Source organism: Tamandua tetradactyla, chromosome 1 (assembly GCF_023851605.1).
Source record: "Tamandua tetradactyla isolate mTamTet1 chromosome 1, mTamTet1.pri, whole genome shotgun sequence".
Lineage (NCBI taxonomy): Eukaryota > Metazoa > Chordata > Mammalia > Pilosa > Myrmecophagidae > Tamandua > Tamandua tetradactyla.
Window position 1 is genome coordinate 209523342 of NC_135327.1, and position 13714 is coordinate 209537055.

General features: G+C 41.9%; 2 pseudogenes; one reads left to right on the forward strand and one right to left on the reverse strand.

The window, feature by feature from the left end:
* The first annotated feature begins 220 nt into the window (after positions 1–220).
* Positions 221–7764, forward strand: LOC143687954 (MSL complex subunit 3-like; annotated as a pseudogene).
* A 1182-nt stretch (positions 7765–8946) lies between these two features.
* Positions 8947–11631, reverse strand: LOC143682640 (elongation factor 1-alpha 1 pseudogene; annotated as a pseudogene).
* Positions 11632–13714: the final 2083 nt, after the last annotated feature.

Here is a 13714-nt window from a genome sequence, read left to right on the forward strand (position 1 = left end):
GAAAAGCTGTGGTTCTCCTGGAAAAGGAAGAAAGAAGATGTGCTGCAGGTTGCGTGGGGTCGACTATGTCTTAAAAAACCTTTATTGAAGAAAAAGATGAAAATACTGTACGTTCAATAAGCAATTCTGCTGACAGTGAAAAAACATGGGAATAAGTGAATAAAGTGATACTGAGGAAAAGACTGAAGTGAAAGAACTAGAACTGCAGATGAAAAGGGAAATGGAAGAAAGAACAATAACTACAGATATTCCTAAAGTTCTGAAGAAAAAGCTTGAGGACAATTGTTACCACATTAACAGGAGGAAACAGTTAGTGAAATTGCCATGCCAGATGAACATCATAACTATTTTGGAATCCTGCATGAAGCATTTTGCTACCAATGTAGCTTTTTCAACCAATGAAAGGCCTTTTCATCATTACACCGTGTCATATGCCAACATGAATGTGCACCATATACTAGCAGAGAAGAATGTTGACCTTTGTAAGGAGATGGTTGATGGATTAAGAATAACCTTTGATTACAGTCTCCTGTTGGTTCTGCCCTATCCATATAAACAAGCTCAGTACAAAAAGATGACTTCATCCAAGTTTTTCCTTCCATAAGGAAAGTGCCACAAGCACTACCAGGAACCAGGATGAGCTTTCTCCATGCCCAACTTTGTTGACTCCATCCATTCTGCAGTCCACTGGGAGTCAGCCTACCATAGGTGAGCCAGCCACATCCAAAAGCCACACCCAAAAGACCTGAAGCACTGCAGTCTCTGAGGTGGTCCACTTGTCCCACCTCAAGCTGTGACAGGCTGTCTGAGAGTAGTGCATCACCTCAGCCCAAGTGCCAACATGTAGACTCATCTGCCACCATGCCCTGCTCTTGTACCTGGAAAAGAAGACACCTGTGGATAGCAGATCATCATCACCTATTTCTCTGACTCCTAATAAGGAAGGGAGTGCTGTGTTTGCTGGCTTTGAAGGGAGAAGAAATAATGAAATAAATGAAGTCCTTTCCTGGAAACTCATGTTGGCATATGACATGGTGTAATGATGACAAGTCCTGACAATTATCTCCCAAGTGATCAGCTGCCTCCACCCGTCTACACTTATGGGTCACAACATCTGCTGCGCTTGTTTGTCAAACTTCCAGAAACCCTTGTGTCATGGTTAAGGACAGGTGTCAACTTGGCCAAGTTGTGGTACCTGTTCATCTGATTGGGCAAGCGCTGGCCTGTGTGTTGCAATGAGGACATTTCATAGGATTAGGTCATGATCACGTCAGCTACATCCACAGCTGATTCCATTTGTAATCAGCCAAAGGGGAGTGTCTTCTGCAATTAGTGATGCTAAATGCAATCATGGGAAGCCTTTTAAGGAGGACTCAGAGGAGACAGGTTGCATTCCTGCTTTGGCTGGTGAGCCTCTCCTGTGGAGTTCATCCAGGCCATCCATTGGAGTCATCAGCTTCACAGCCTGCCCTGTGGATTTTGGACTCTGCATTCCTACGGTCACGTGAGACACTTTCATAAATTTTATATTTGCAAGTGTTCCCTGTTGATTCTGTTTCTCTAGAGAACCCTAACTAATACATCTTGGTACCAGGAGTGGTTCTTAAGGAACAGAATCTTAAAAATGGGTTTTTATGAATGGTTTTCTACTCTGACTGGGCTCAGAGACACTAAGGACTCTGATTCCCGTAATCAGAATGACACTCCCAATCCATGGACTGAGTTGGCAAAGGAGATAGTCAAAATATCATCATTTGATTCTCCTAATGCTTCGCTTGTATGAAGCCAGACTCTGGGGGATAATGTTTTTGACACCTTTACAGAGTTTTGTAGAAATAAGAGTTATAGAGATGTTGGTTGGTTGTTGTTAGATACACTGTCTACATTAAAGGGTGAAAGGGATGGGCTTAAGGCTTCAAACAAGAAGCTTAAGTGCCGTCTGAAAGATGTAGAGGTTTCTATGAGTATCCTGAAGGAAAATTTTATTTCCTGTAGCCATAGACTTGAGATCTCTGAAAATCAGACTCAGAATCTTATTGTTAGAGTAGCAACTTTACAACGTAAACTGAAATCTCAGTCTTGCATGGTGTCTGCCGTTAAAGTGAGGGCATTGATTGGAAAGGAGTGGGACCCTGAAAAATGGGATGGTGACATATGGATTGATAATTATGTTGGGGGTGAGGTTGAAACCCTAGACCATGCTGAGCCTTCTTTAGATAACCCTGTAATAGTCTGCCCTGAGGACATAGCCGCCCCACCTCCAGCCTGCCTTGAGGAATTGGCCACCCAACCTCCTCCTGAAGGGATTAGCCCTAGAGTTATTAATCCTGTTTCACCAGATGAAACTGCAAATGAAAGCCCTGAAGCAAATGGCTTGGAAGCTATTTCTAATTCTTTTCATGACCCACCCCCACCACCCCTCATTTCTTCTAGACCTATAACTAGACTAAAGTCCCAACAGGCCCCTAAAGGTGAGGTACAAAGTATCACACATGAGGAGGTACATTATACTCCAAAAGAACTGTGTGAGTTTTCCAATTTATATAGACAGAAATCAGGAGAATATGTGTGGCAATGGATTTTAAGAGTGTGGGACAATGGTGGGAGGAATATAAGGCTGGATCAGGCTGAATTTATTGATATGGGCCCACTAAGCAGAGATTCTGCATTCAATGTTATAGCTAGAGCAGTTAGAAAAGGTGTTAACAGCTTGTTTGGGTGGTTGGTTGAAACATGGATCAAAAGGTGGCCAACATTACCTGAGGTTGAAATGCCAGAACTGCCCTGGTATAATGTAGATGAGGGGATCCAGAGGCTTAGAGAGATTGGGATGTTAGAGTGGATTTATCATGTAAAGCCTGCTCTTACACCCCAGGAATGTCCAGAGGATGCACCTTTTACCAGAACAGTGAGAAATAAATTTGTGAGACTAGCACTATCATCCCTCAAGAGCTCTGTGGTTGCACTTCTCTGTAGGTCAGATATTACTGTAGGAACTGCTGTCACTGAGCTGGAATCCTTAAACACAATGGGGATGACAGGATCCCGAGTTGGCAGAAGCCAGGTGGCAGCACTTAATCACCAAAGACAGGGTAGACGTGGGTATTATAATAGACAACAAACTCAAAGGAGGCATCAAAATTATATGACACACAGAGATTTGTGGCACTGGCTAGTAAATCATGGGGTGCCTAGAAATACAATAGAAGGGCAGCCTACTAAATTCTTGTTGGAGCTGTATAAACAAAAGAGTTCTAGGTCAAGGGAACAGAAGTCTAACCTGAATTACAAAAACACAGAGTCACGGCCCCTTAACCAATTTCCAGACTTGAAACAGTTTACAGACCCTGAGCCCCTTGAATGAAGGGGAGGCCAGGTCCCTATGGGGGAGAAACCTGTTACACTGCCACAAATTTATACTGTTAACCTTCCTCTAAGGCTTCCCCAAGGAGACCGACGGCCTTTTACCAGGGTAACTGTGCATTGGGGAAAAGGAAATGATCAGATATTTCGGGGATTATTAGACACTGGTTCAGAAGTGACATTAATTCCAGGGGACCCAAAACGTCACTCTGGACCACCAGTCAGAGTGGGGGCTTATGGAGGCCAGGTGATCAATGGAGTTTTATCTCAGGTCCATCTCACAGTGGGTCCGGTGGGCCCCCGGACCCATCCTGTAGTTATTTCCCCAGTTCCGGAATGTATAATTGGCATAGACATACTGAGCAACTGGCAGAATCCCCACGTTGGTTCTCTAACTCGTGCAGTGAGGGCTATTATGGTGGGAAAGGCCAAGTGGAAGCCACTAGAACTGCCCCTACCAAGCAAAATAGTAAATCAAAAGCAATACCGTATTCCTGGAGGGATTGCAGAGATTACTGCCACTCTTAAGGACTTGAAAGATGCAGGGGTGGTGATTCCCACCACATCCCCGTTCAACTCTCCTATTTGGCCTGTGCAGAAAACAGATGGGTCTTGGAGAATGACAGTGGATTATCGTAAACTCAACCAGGTGGTAACTCCAATTGCAGCTGCTGTTCCAGATGTAGTATCATTGCTTGAGCAAATCAATACATCCCCTGGTACCTGGTATGCAGCTATTGATTTGGCAAATGCTTTTTTCTCAATAGCTATTAGTAAGGACCACCAGAAACAGTTTGCTTTCAGCTGGCAAGGTCAGCAATATACTTTCACTGTCCTACCTCAGGGGTATATCAACTCTCCAGCCCTATGTCATAATCTTGTTCGCAGAGACCTTGATCGTTTCTCCCTCCCACAAGACATTACACTGTTCCATTATATTGATGATATCACGTTGATTGGACCTAGTGAGCAAGAAGTAGCAACTACTCTAGATTTACTGGTAAGGCATTTGCGTGTCAGAGGATGGGAGATAAATCCAACAAAAATACAGGGGCCTTCCACCTCAGTAAAATTTTTAGGTGTCCAGTGGTGTGGGGCATGTCGAGATATCCCTTCTAAGGTGAAGGATAAATTGCTGCATCTGGCCCCTCCCACATCCAAAAAAGAGGCACAACGCCTAGTTGGCCTTTTTGGATTTTGGCGACAACATATTCCTCATTTGGGTGTGCTACTCCGGCCCATTTATCGAGTGACCAGAAAAGCTGCTAATTTTGAGTGGGGACCTGAACAAGAGGAGGCTCTGCGACAGGTCCAGGCTGCTGTGCAAGCTGCTCTGCCACTTGGGCCATATGATCCAGCAGATCCAATGGTGCTGGAAGTGTCAGTGGCAAATAGAGATGCTGTCTGGAGCCTTTGGCAGGCCCCTATAGGAGAATCACAACGCAGACCCTTAGGATTTTGGAGCAAAGCCTTACCATCTGTTGCAGATAACTACTCTCCTTTTGAGAAACAGCTTTTGGCCTGCTACTGGGCCTTAGTAGAGACTGAACGCTTAACCATGGGCCACCAAGTTACCATGAGACCTGAGTTGCCTATCATGAGTTGGGTGTTGTCTGACCCACCAAGCCATAAAGTTGGGCGTGCACAGCAGCACTCTATTGTAAAGTGGAAATGGTATATACGAGATAGAGCCAGAGCAGGTCCTGAAGGCACAAGCAAGTTACATGAAGAAGTGGCACAAATGCCCATGGTTTCCACTCCTGCTGCCACATTACCTTCTCTTTCCCAGACCAGAGCTATGGCCTCTTGGGGTGTTCCTTACAGTGAATTGACTGAGGAAGAGAAAACTCGAGCCTGGTTTACAGATGGTTCAGCACGATATGCAGGTACCACCCGAAAGTGCACAGCTGCAGCATTACAACCCCTTTCTGGGGTGTCCTTGAAGGACAGTGGTGAGGGGAAATCCTCCCAGTGGGCAGAACTTCGAGCAGTGCACCTAGTTGTTCATTTTGCTTGGAAGGAAAACTGGCCAGAGGTGCGTTTGTATACTGACTCATGGGCTGTTGCTAATGGTTTGGCTGGGTGGTCAGAGACTTGGAAAGACCATAATTGGAAAATTGGTGACAAAGAGGTCTGGGGAAGAAGTATGTGGATAGACCTTTCTGAGTGGGCTAAAAACATGGAGATATTTGTGTCCCATGTGAATGCACACCAGAGGGTGACTTCAGCAGAGGAAGATTTTAATAATCAAGTGGATAAGATGACCCATTCTATGGATACCAGTCAGCCTCTTTCCCCAGCAACTCCTGTTATTGCCCAATGGGCTCATGAACAAAGTGGTCATGGTGGTAGGGATGGAGGTTATGCATGGGCTCAGCAACATGGACTTCCACTCACCAAGGCTGACCTGGCTACAGCCACTGCTGAGTGCCCAATCTGCCCGCATCAGAGACCCACACTCAGCCCCCGATATGGCACCATTCCCCGAGGTGACCAGCCAGCTACATGGTGGCAGGTTGATTACATTGGACCACTCCCTTCATGGAAGGGGCAGCGATTTGTTCTAACTGGAATAGACACATACTCTGGATATGGGTTTGCTTTCCCTGCACGCAATGCTTCTGCCAAAACTACTATCCGTGGGCTTACAGAATGCCTTATCCATCGCCATGGTATTCCACATAGCATTGCTTCGGATCAAGGAACACACTTCACAGCAAATGAAGTGCGGGAATGGGCACATGCTCATGGAATTCTCTGGTCTTACCATGTTCCCCATCATCCAGAAGCAGCTGGATTGATAGAACGGTGGAATGGCCTTTTGAAAACTCAATTACGGTGCCAACTAGGTGGCAAAAACTTGAAAGGCTGGGGTAATGTTCTCCAGGAAGCTGTGTATGCTCTGAATCAGCGTCCACTGTATGGTGCTGTTTCTCCCATAGCCAGGATCCATGGGTCCAGGAACCAAGGGGTGGAAATGGGTGTGGTGCCACTCACTATTACACCTAGTGATCCACTAGGAAAATTTTTGCTTCCTGTCCCTGCTACCCTGAGTTCTGCTGGTCTACAGGTTTTAGTTCCAAAATGGGGTGTGCTTTCTCCAGGAGAAACAACAGTCATACCACTGAACTGGAAGTTAAGATTGCCACCTGGCCACTTTGGGCTACTTATGCCTCTGGATCAACACACCAAGAAGGGGATTACATTATTGTCTGGGGTAATTGACCCTGACTATCAGAAGGAAGTAGGACTGCAACTACATAATGGAGGTAAAGAAGAGTTTTCTTGGAATATAGGAGATCCCCTGGGGCGTCTATTAGTACTACCATGCCCTGTGATTAAAATCAATGGAAAACTGCAACAACACAATCCAGGCAGGACCACTAATGGCTCTGAGACTTCAGGAATGAAGGTTTGGGTCACCCCACCAGGCAAAGAACCACGGCCAGCTGAAGTGCTTGCTGAGGGGAAAGGGAACATGGAATGGGTAGTGGAAGAAGGTAGTGATAAATATGAACTTCGACCACGTGATCAGTTACAGAAACGAGGACTGTAATGCTGTTTTGTTTGTGTTATACTATTTAAGTTGTAAGATATCAAGTTTAAGAATGAATGTTGCCCAAGGATTTGCACGCTATTCTGGAGAGATTTAATGTGTTTCCAGTTATATGCAGAACAGTTGAGTATTGTCAGGTAAAAGAAAAAATGTGTGCTTATTTGTTTTCATTTGGAAATTAAGTATGGTCTAAGGTGATATATATATATATATATATATATATATATATATGTGCCAAGTTGACAAGGGGTGGACTGTCATGGTTAAGGACAGGTGTCAACTTGGCCAAGTTGTGGTACCTGTTCATCTGATTGGGCAAGCGCTGGTCTGTCTGTTGCAATGAGGACATTTCATAGAATTAGGTCATGATCACGTGGCTACATCCACAGCTGATTCCATTTGTAATCAGCCAAAGGGGAGTGTCTTCTGCAATTAGTGATGCTAAATGCAATCATGGGAAGCCTTTTAAGGAGGACTCAGAGGAGACAGGTTGCATTCCTGCTTTGGCTGGTGAGCCTCTCCTGTGGAGTTCATCCAGGCCATCCATTGGAGTCATCAGCTTCACAGCCTGCCCTGTGGATTTTGGACTCTGCATTCCTACGGTCACGTGAGACACTTTCATAAATATTATATTTGCAAGTGTTCCCTGTTGATTCTGTTTCTCTAGAGAACCCTAACTAATACACCTTGGAAGGATGTCCTTTTCTGAGAAGTATCGGAAGGCTTTACTGAAGCACTTTCTGAGGTTTTCAGCACAATACCATGGTGACTTCTTCCCAGAGTCTGCTTATGTTGCTGCCTGTGAGGTGCTCTACGGCACCAAGAATCCCAGGGCAATTTATTAAAGCTCATGATTTCTATAAGAACACAATCTAGCTCTGTGCTCTAAATTTCAGGTGAAGATTTAACAAAACAGTGGGGTCATGAAAGTTGAAATAATTCAGCCTGGTTCAAATAAGAGTTAGAAGTTGCAGTTTTTTGTCAGCAATAAACACATTTTTTTTTCTAGTTATATAAATGTTCTAGTTTGCTAGCTGCCGGAATGCAACACACCAGAGATGGATTGGCTTTTAATAAAAGGGGATTTATTTTGTTGGTTCTTCAGAGGAAAGGCAGCTAACTTTCCACTGAGGTTCTTTCTTACGTGGAAGGCACAGGATGGTCTCTGCTGGTCTTCTCTCCAGGCCCCTGGGTTCCAACAACTTTCCCGGGGTGATTTCTTTCTCCATCTCCAAGGGCCCGGGCTGAGCTGCAAGTGCTGAGATGAGGAATGCCAAGCTGCTAGACTGTGCTACATTGTGTTCTCTCATTTAAGCACAAGCCAATTAAGTTAAACGTCACTCATTGCAGAAGACACGCCTCCTAGCCGACTGCGGATGTAATTAGCAACAGATGAGATTCACCTACCATTGGCTCATGTCCACAGCAACAGAACTAGGTGCTTTCACCTGGCCAAGTTGACAACTGAATCTAACTACCACATGTAAACTAAAGAATTAGTTTTTTAGCATTAGACAAACTTTTTCAAACTTTTCATTTTTGTTCTAGGTGGAATAACTCTCAAACAAACTTTAGATTTACTTGGAAATTGCAAATTGGTACAAAGTTTTTAGAGGGAATTGGTATTGATGCCAAAAAGAAAATTATAGCTATATATTTGCTTGTTAAGATTCCCTTTCTGTAAAATCTTCTTTTTGTTCACCTCAATAAAGAGCTGTCCATCTTTTTGAGATTTGCAGCTATAAATTTGCTTGTTTCAGTTCCCCTAATGTAAAACATTATTTTTGGTTATCTAAATAAAGTGTTCCCTGACTTGTTCTAGGAAACACACACACACACACGCACACACACACACACACCACAAATGACCCACAAAACATTCCTTTCCTTTTGAAGGTTTTACAGTGCATTGTTATCATTAACTAGTCTTTAACTATTAAACTGAAATGGCTGATTGAGCCAAACAGTTCTGAGATCATTCTTCCACCACTAATTAAGACTGGAGAGGCAGGTATTATGGGTAATGTTCATTTAGCTCTTTGAGCTTTCTGGGCAGATTTGGTGACCTTGCCAGCTCTAGCAGCTTTCTCATCCACTGCCTTGATGACACCTACAGCAACTGTCTGTCTCATATCACAAACAGCAAAATTACCCAGAGGAAGATAGTCAGAAAAACTCTCAACACACATAGGCTTGCCAGGAACCATATCAATGATGGCAGCATCACCAGATTTCATGAATTTGGGGCCATCTTCCAGCTTCTTGCCAAATGGTGATCAGCCTTCTCCTTCAGTTTGGCAAACTTGCAAGCAATGTGAGCTATGTGACAATCCAGCACACAGGTGCATATCCAGCACTAATTTGGCCTGGGTCATTCAGAATAATCACCTGAGCAGTGAAGCCAGCTGCTTCCATTGGTGGGTCATTTTTGCTGTCACCTGCCACACTGACATGATGAACGTCTTTTACAGACACATTCTTGACATTGAAGCCCACATTGTCCCCAGGAAGAGCTTCACTCGAACCTTCATGGGGCATTTCAACAGACTTTACTTCAGTTGTAATGTTGGCTGGAGCAAAGGTGACTACCATGCCTGCTTTAAGAACACCAGTCTCTACTTGGCCCACAGGCACAGTACAAATACCAAAAATTTTGTAGACAACCTGAAGAGGCAGACACAAGGGCTTGTCAGTTGGATGAGTAGGTGGCAGGATGCAATCCAGAGCTTCAAGCAGCATGGTTCCACTGGCATTGCCATCCTTACAGGTGACTTTCCATCCCTTGAACCAAGGTATATTAACACTTGGCTCATTATGTTGTCACCATTCCAACCAGAAATTGGTACAAATGATACTGTGTCAGGGTGGTAGCCAATTTTCTTAGTGTAGGTTCTGACTTCCTTAATGATTTCCTCCTACCTCTTCTGACTGTAAGGTGGTTCAGTGTAATCCATTTTGTTAAGACCAACTATTAGTTAGTTCACATTCAGTGTGTGAGCCAGAAGGGAATGCTCTCGGGTCTGCCCACTTTTGGATATACCAGCTTCAAATTCACCAACACCAGCAGCAAAAATCAGGACAGCACAGTCAGCCTGAGATGTGCCTGTTAATAAAAGTCTCTGTGTCCTGGGGCATCAATGATAATCACATACTTGCCGGTCTCAAATTTCCACGGGGAGATATCAATAGTGATACCATGCTCGTGTTCAGATTTTAGTTTATCCAAGATCCAGGCAAATGTGAAGGACCCCTTTTCCATCTCAGCAGCCTCCTCAATTTTTTCAATGGTTCTTTTGTTGATTCCACCACATTTGTAGATCAGGTGGCCAGTAGTTATGGACTTGCCTGAATCTACATGTCCAATAATGACAATGTTGATATGAATGTTTTCTTTCACAATTTTGGCTTAAGATGCAGTGATGGTTTTCATGACACCTGTGTTCTGGCAGCAAACCCATTGCGAAAAAGTGGTACTACTTTTAAAATTTCAATTTCCAATTATTTACATCTGATATATAGAAATACAATTGATTTTTGTATATTTATGTTGTATTTTGTAGGTTTTCTAAATTTATTGATTTTTTCCTGATAGCTAATTAATAGATACTGTCAGATTTTCTGCATAGATGATAATGTCATTTGCCTTATTGCATGGGCTAAAACTTATAGTACAATGTTGAATAGAAGAGATGAAAATTGGACTCCCTTGTCTTATTATTGATCTGAGGGGGAAATCATTCAGTCCTTCATCATTAATTATGGTGTCAACTATGCATTTTATGGATGCCCTTTAGCAAGTTGAAGTTCTCTTCTACTCATCAATTGCTGAAGATTTTTTTAAAATCAGAAATAGATGTAGGATATTTTAAAATGTTCCCTTTGTGCTTATTGAGATAATCATATGTTTGCTCTTTTATAGCTTGGTAATATAGTGATTTACATTAACTTATTTTTAAATTGAGATATATTTCATATACCACATAATCATCTTAAGTGTACAATCAGTGGTTCACAGTATCATCATATAGCTGTGCATTCATCATCATAGTTGAGTTTTGAACATTTTCATTACTTCACACATATGCAAAAAGAATAAAAATTAAAATGGAAGTAAAAAAGGACACCCCAAACATCTGTGCTGGTTTGAAACTGTTATGTACCCCAAAAAAGCCATGTCCTCAATCTTAATCCAATTTTGTAGGGGCAGACCTATTGTTTGGGTGGGATCTTTCAATTAGTTTGTATCCTTGGAGGTATGACCCACCCAGTTGTTGGTAGGATATTTTGATTAGATTATTTTCATGGAGATGTGACCCCTACCCATTCAAGTTGGGTATTAATTAGTTTACTGTAGTCCTTAAAAGCACCAACACAGAAAGCAGATGCCTAGTCATGGACACTTAGAGATGCTTGGAGAGTTGATATAGAAAGACACTGGATTCAGAAGCTGAAAGCAACATAACCTGGCAGCAAAGGCCCAGGAGATACCAGCCACTCACTTTCCCAGCTGACAGAGAAACTATGGATGTGATTAGTTTTTCTTGAGTGAAAGTATCCTCTTGTTGATGATGCCTTAATTTTAGCATTTTCATGGCCTTAGAACTGTAAATTTGTAACTTAATAAATCCCCTGTGAAAAAACCAAACCAGTTCTGGTATATTGCATTCCAGCAACTTTAGCAAACAGAATCAACATCGCATACCTCCATTCATTCCTATTGTTTCTTTTTTGTCTTTTTTCTTGCTCATCTATTCATACACTGGATAAAGGGGGTGTCAGTCACGAGGTTTTCACAATTACATGAACATACCTTAAAAGCTCTATAATTATTCAATCATCTTCAAGAATCAAGGGTATTGTATTACTGTTCAACAGTTTCAGATATTTCCCTCTAGCTACTCCAATGCACCAAAAAGTGAAAAGGGATATCTATATACCACATAAGAATAACCTCTGGAATGACCTCTCCACTCTATTTGAAATTTCTCAGCTACTGAAATTTTATTTCATTTTTCTTCCCCCTTTTGGTCCAGAAGCCTTTCTCACTCCCATGTTGCCAGGGCCACATTCATCCCCAGGAATCATATCCCATGTTGCCAAGGAGATTTACACTCCTGGAAGTCATGTCCCACGTAGGGGGGGGAGGGCAGTGAGTCACCTGTGGAGTCGGCTTTGAGAGAGAGACCACATCTGAGTAACAAAACATGTTCTCTGGAGTGGCTCTTAGGCCTAATCATAAGTAGGCTTGGCTTTTCCTCTGCAGGAATGTTTCATAAGGGCAGGCCCCAAGATTGAGGGGCTGGCCCATCAAATTGGCAGCCCCTAATGACTGCAAGAATACCAGGTGCTCCCAATGTAGGGAAATTTAATATTTCCACCTTTTCCCAAGTCTCTCAAGGGGACTTTACAAATGCCTCTTAAAATTACTCTGGGATGTATTGGAGCATCACACTAACCTGTACAAACCAATGACAGCTCATTCTCTATTCAAGGTTCCATGTAATTATGGTGTTCAAGTAAACTGACCATAGAAGTGAAATTAGTGTGGTACTGAAAATATAAATTCTGCACCAAATCAGCATCTCTTTCTTTAATCTCACACAGAAGTTGAAGCTTTAAAATGCAGCCAATATCATTCTTTACCCTTTAGTCTGTTTTACATTAGTCCTACCCACAACAGCTTCATTTATATCTCTAATTGATATATGAAAAAAAATCACTTTTTCAGTGCTGTTAGCAGTTGCTGTTTGGGTTATGCTGACTTTCATAGCTGAAGAACTCTAGCTCTGAGTCTCAGGTGTTACACAAATGCCTGAAGCAAAGAAAATGACCAGATTATACACAAAGAGCTCAGCATCTCAGAATTTATAAATAACAACATTAACTTATTTTTGAATATTAAAACAGCCTTACATTCCTAATGTTTTATTATTTTTATATTGCTGAGTTTTATTTGTTAATATTTTCTTAAGGATTTTTGTATCTTTTTATGAGAGAAATTGGTCTGCAGTTTTCTTTTTCTGTATGCTCTTTGCCAGTTTTTGGCATAGGGTAATGCTGGCCATATAATGAGTTGGGAAACCTTCCCTCTTCTTGAGTTTTTTGGAAGAGTTTTTGTAGAATCTACTGTCTTCCATATCTTTGTTCCCCTATATACTGCATGTCTTTTTTCTTTGGGTACTTTAAAGATTTTTTTCATAGTTCTTGTTTTGAGCAATTTGTTCCCCTATATACTGCATGTCTTTTTTCTTTGGGTACTTTAAAGATTTTTTTCATAGTTCTTGTTTTGAGCAATTTTATTATGCTAGGCCTTGGTATAGTTTTCTTCATTTTTCTTGTGCTTGAGATCTGTGTGATTATAGTATCAACACATCTGGAAACATTTTCCCAATTATTTCTTCAAATACATTTTTGTCCCTTCTTCCATTTTCTCTCCCATGTGGACTCTAATTATTTGATTATTTGGTTGCTTGAAATTTTCCCACAGTTTACCGATGTCTTGTTTACATTTTTTAGTTTTTCCTCTGTTTTATTTTGCATAGTTTCTACTGCTACATAAGTTCACTAATATCTTTTCTGAAATGTATACTCTTCCATTAATCTCATCCAGTTTATTTTTCATCTCGTGCACTGTAGTTTTCACCTATGGAAGTTCAATTTAAGTCTTATTTATATCCTACAAATCTCTCTTACTCTGTTAAATCATTCCTCTAGTATTTTGAGCATATTTAATTAAATGAATTAACTAATTTAATTGAAAAATTTTTTTACTAGAGAAATAGTGGGTTTACAGAA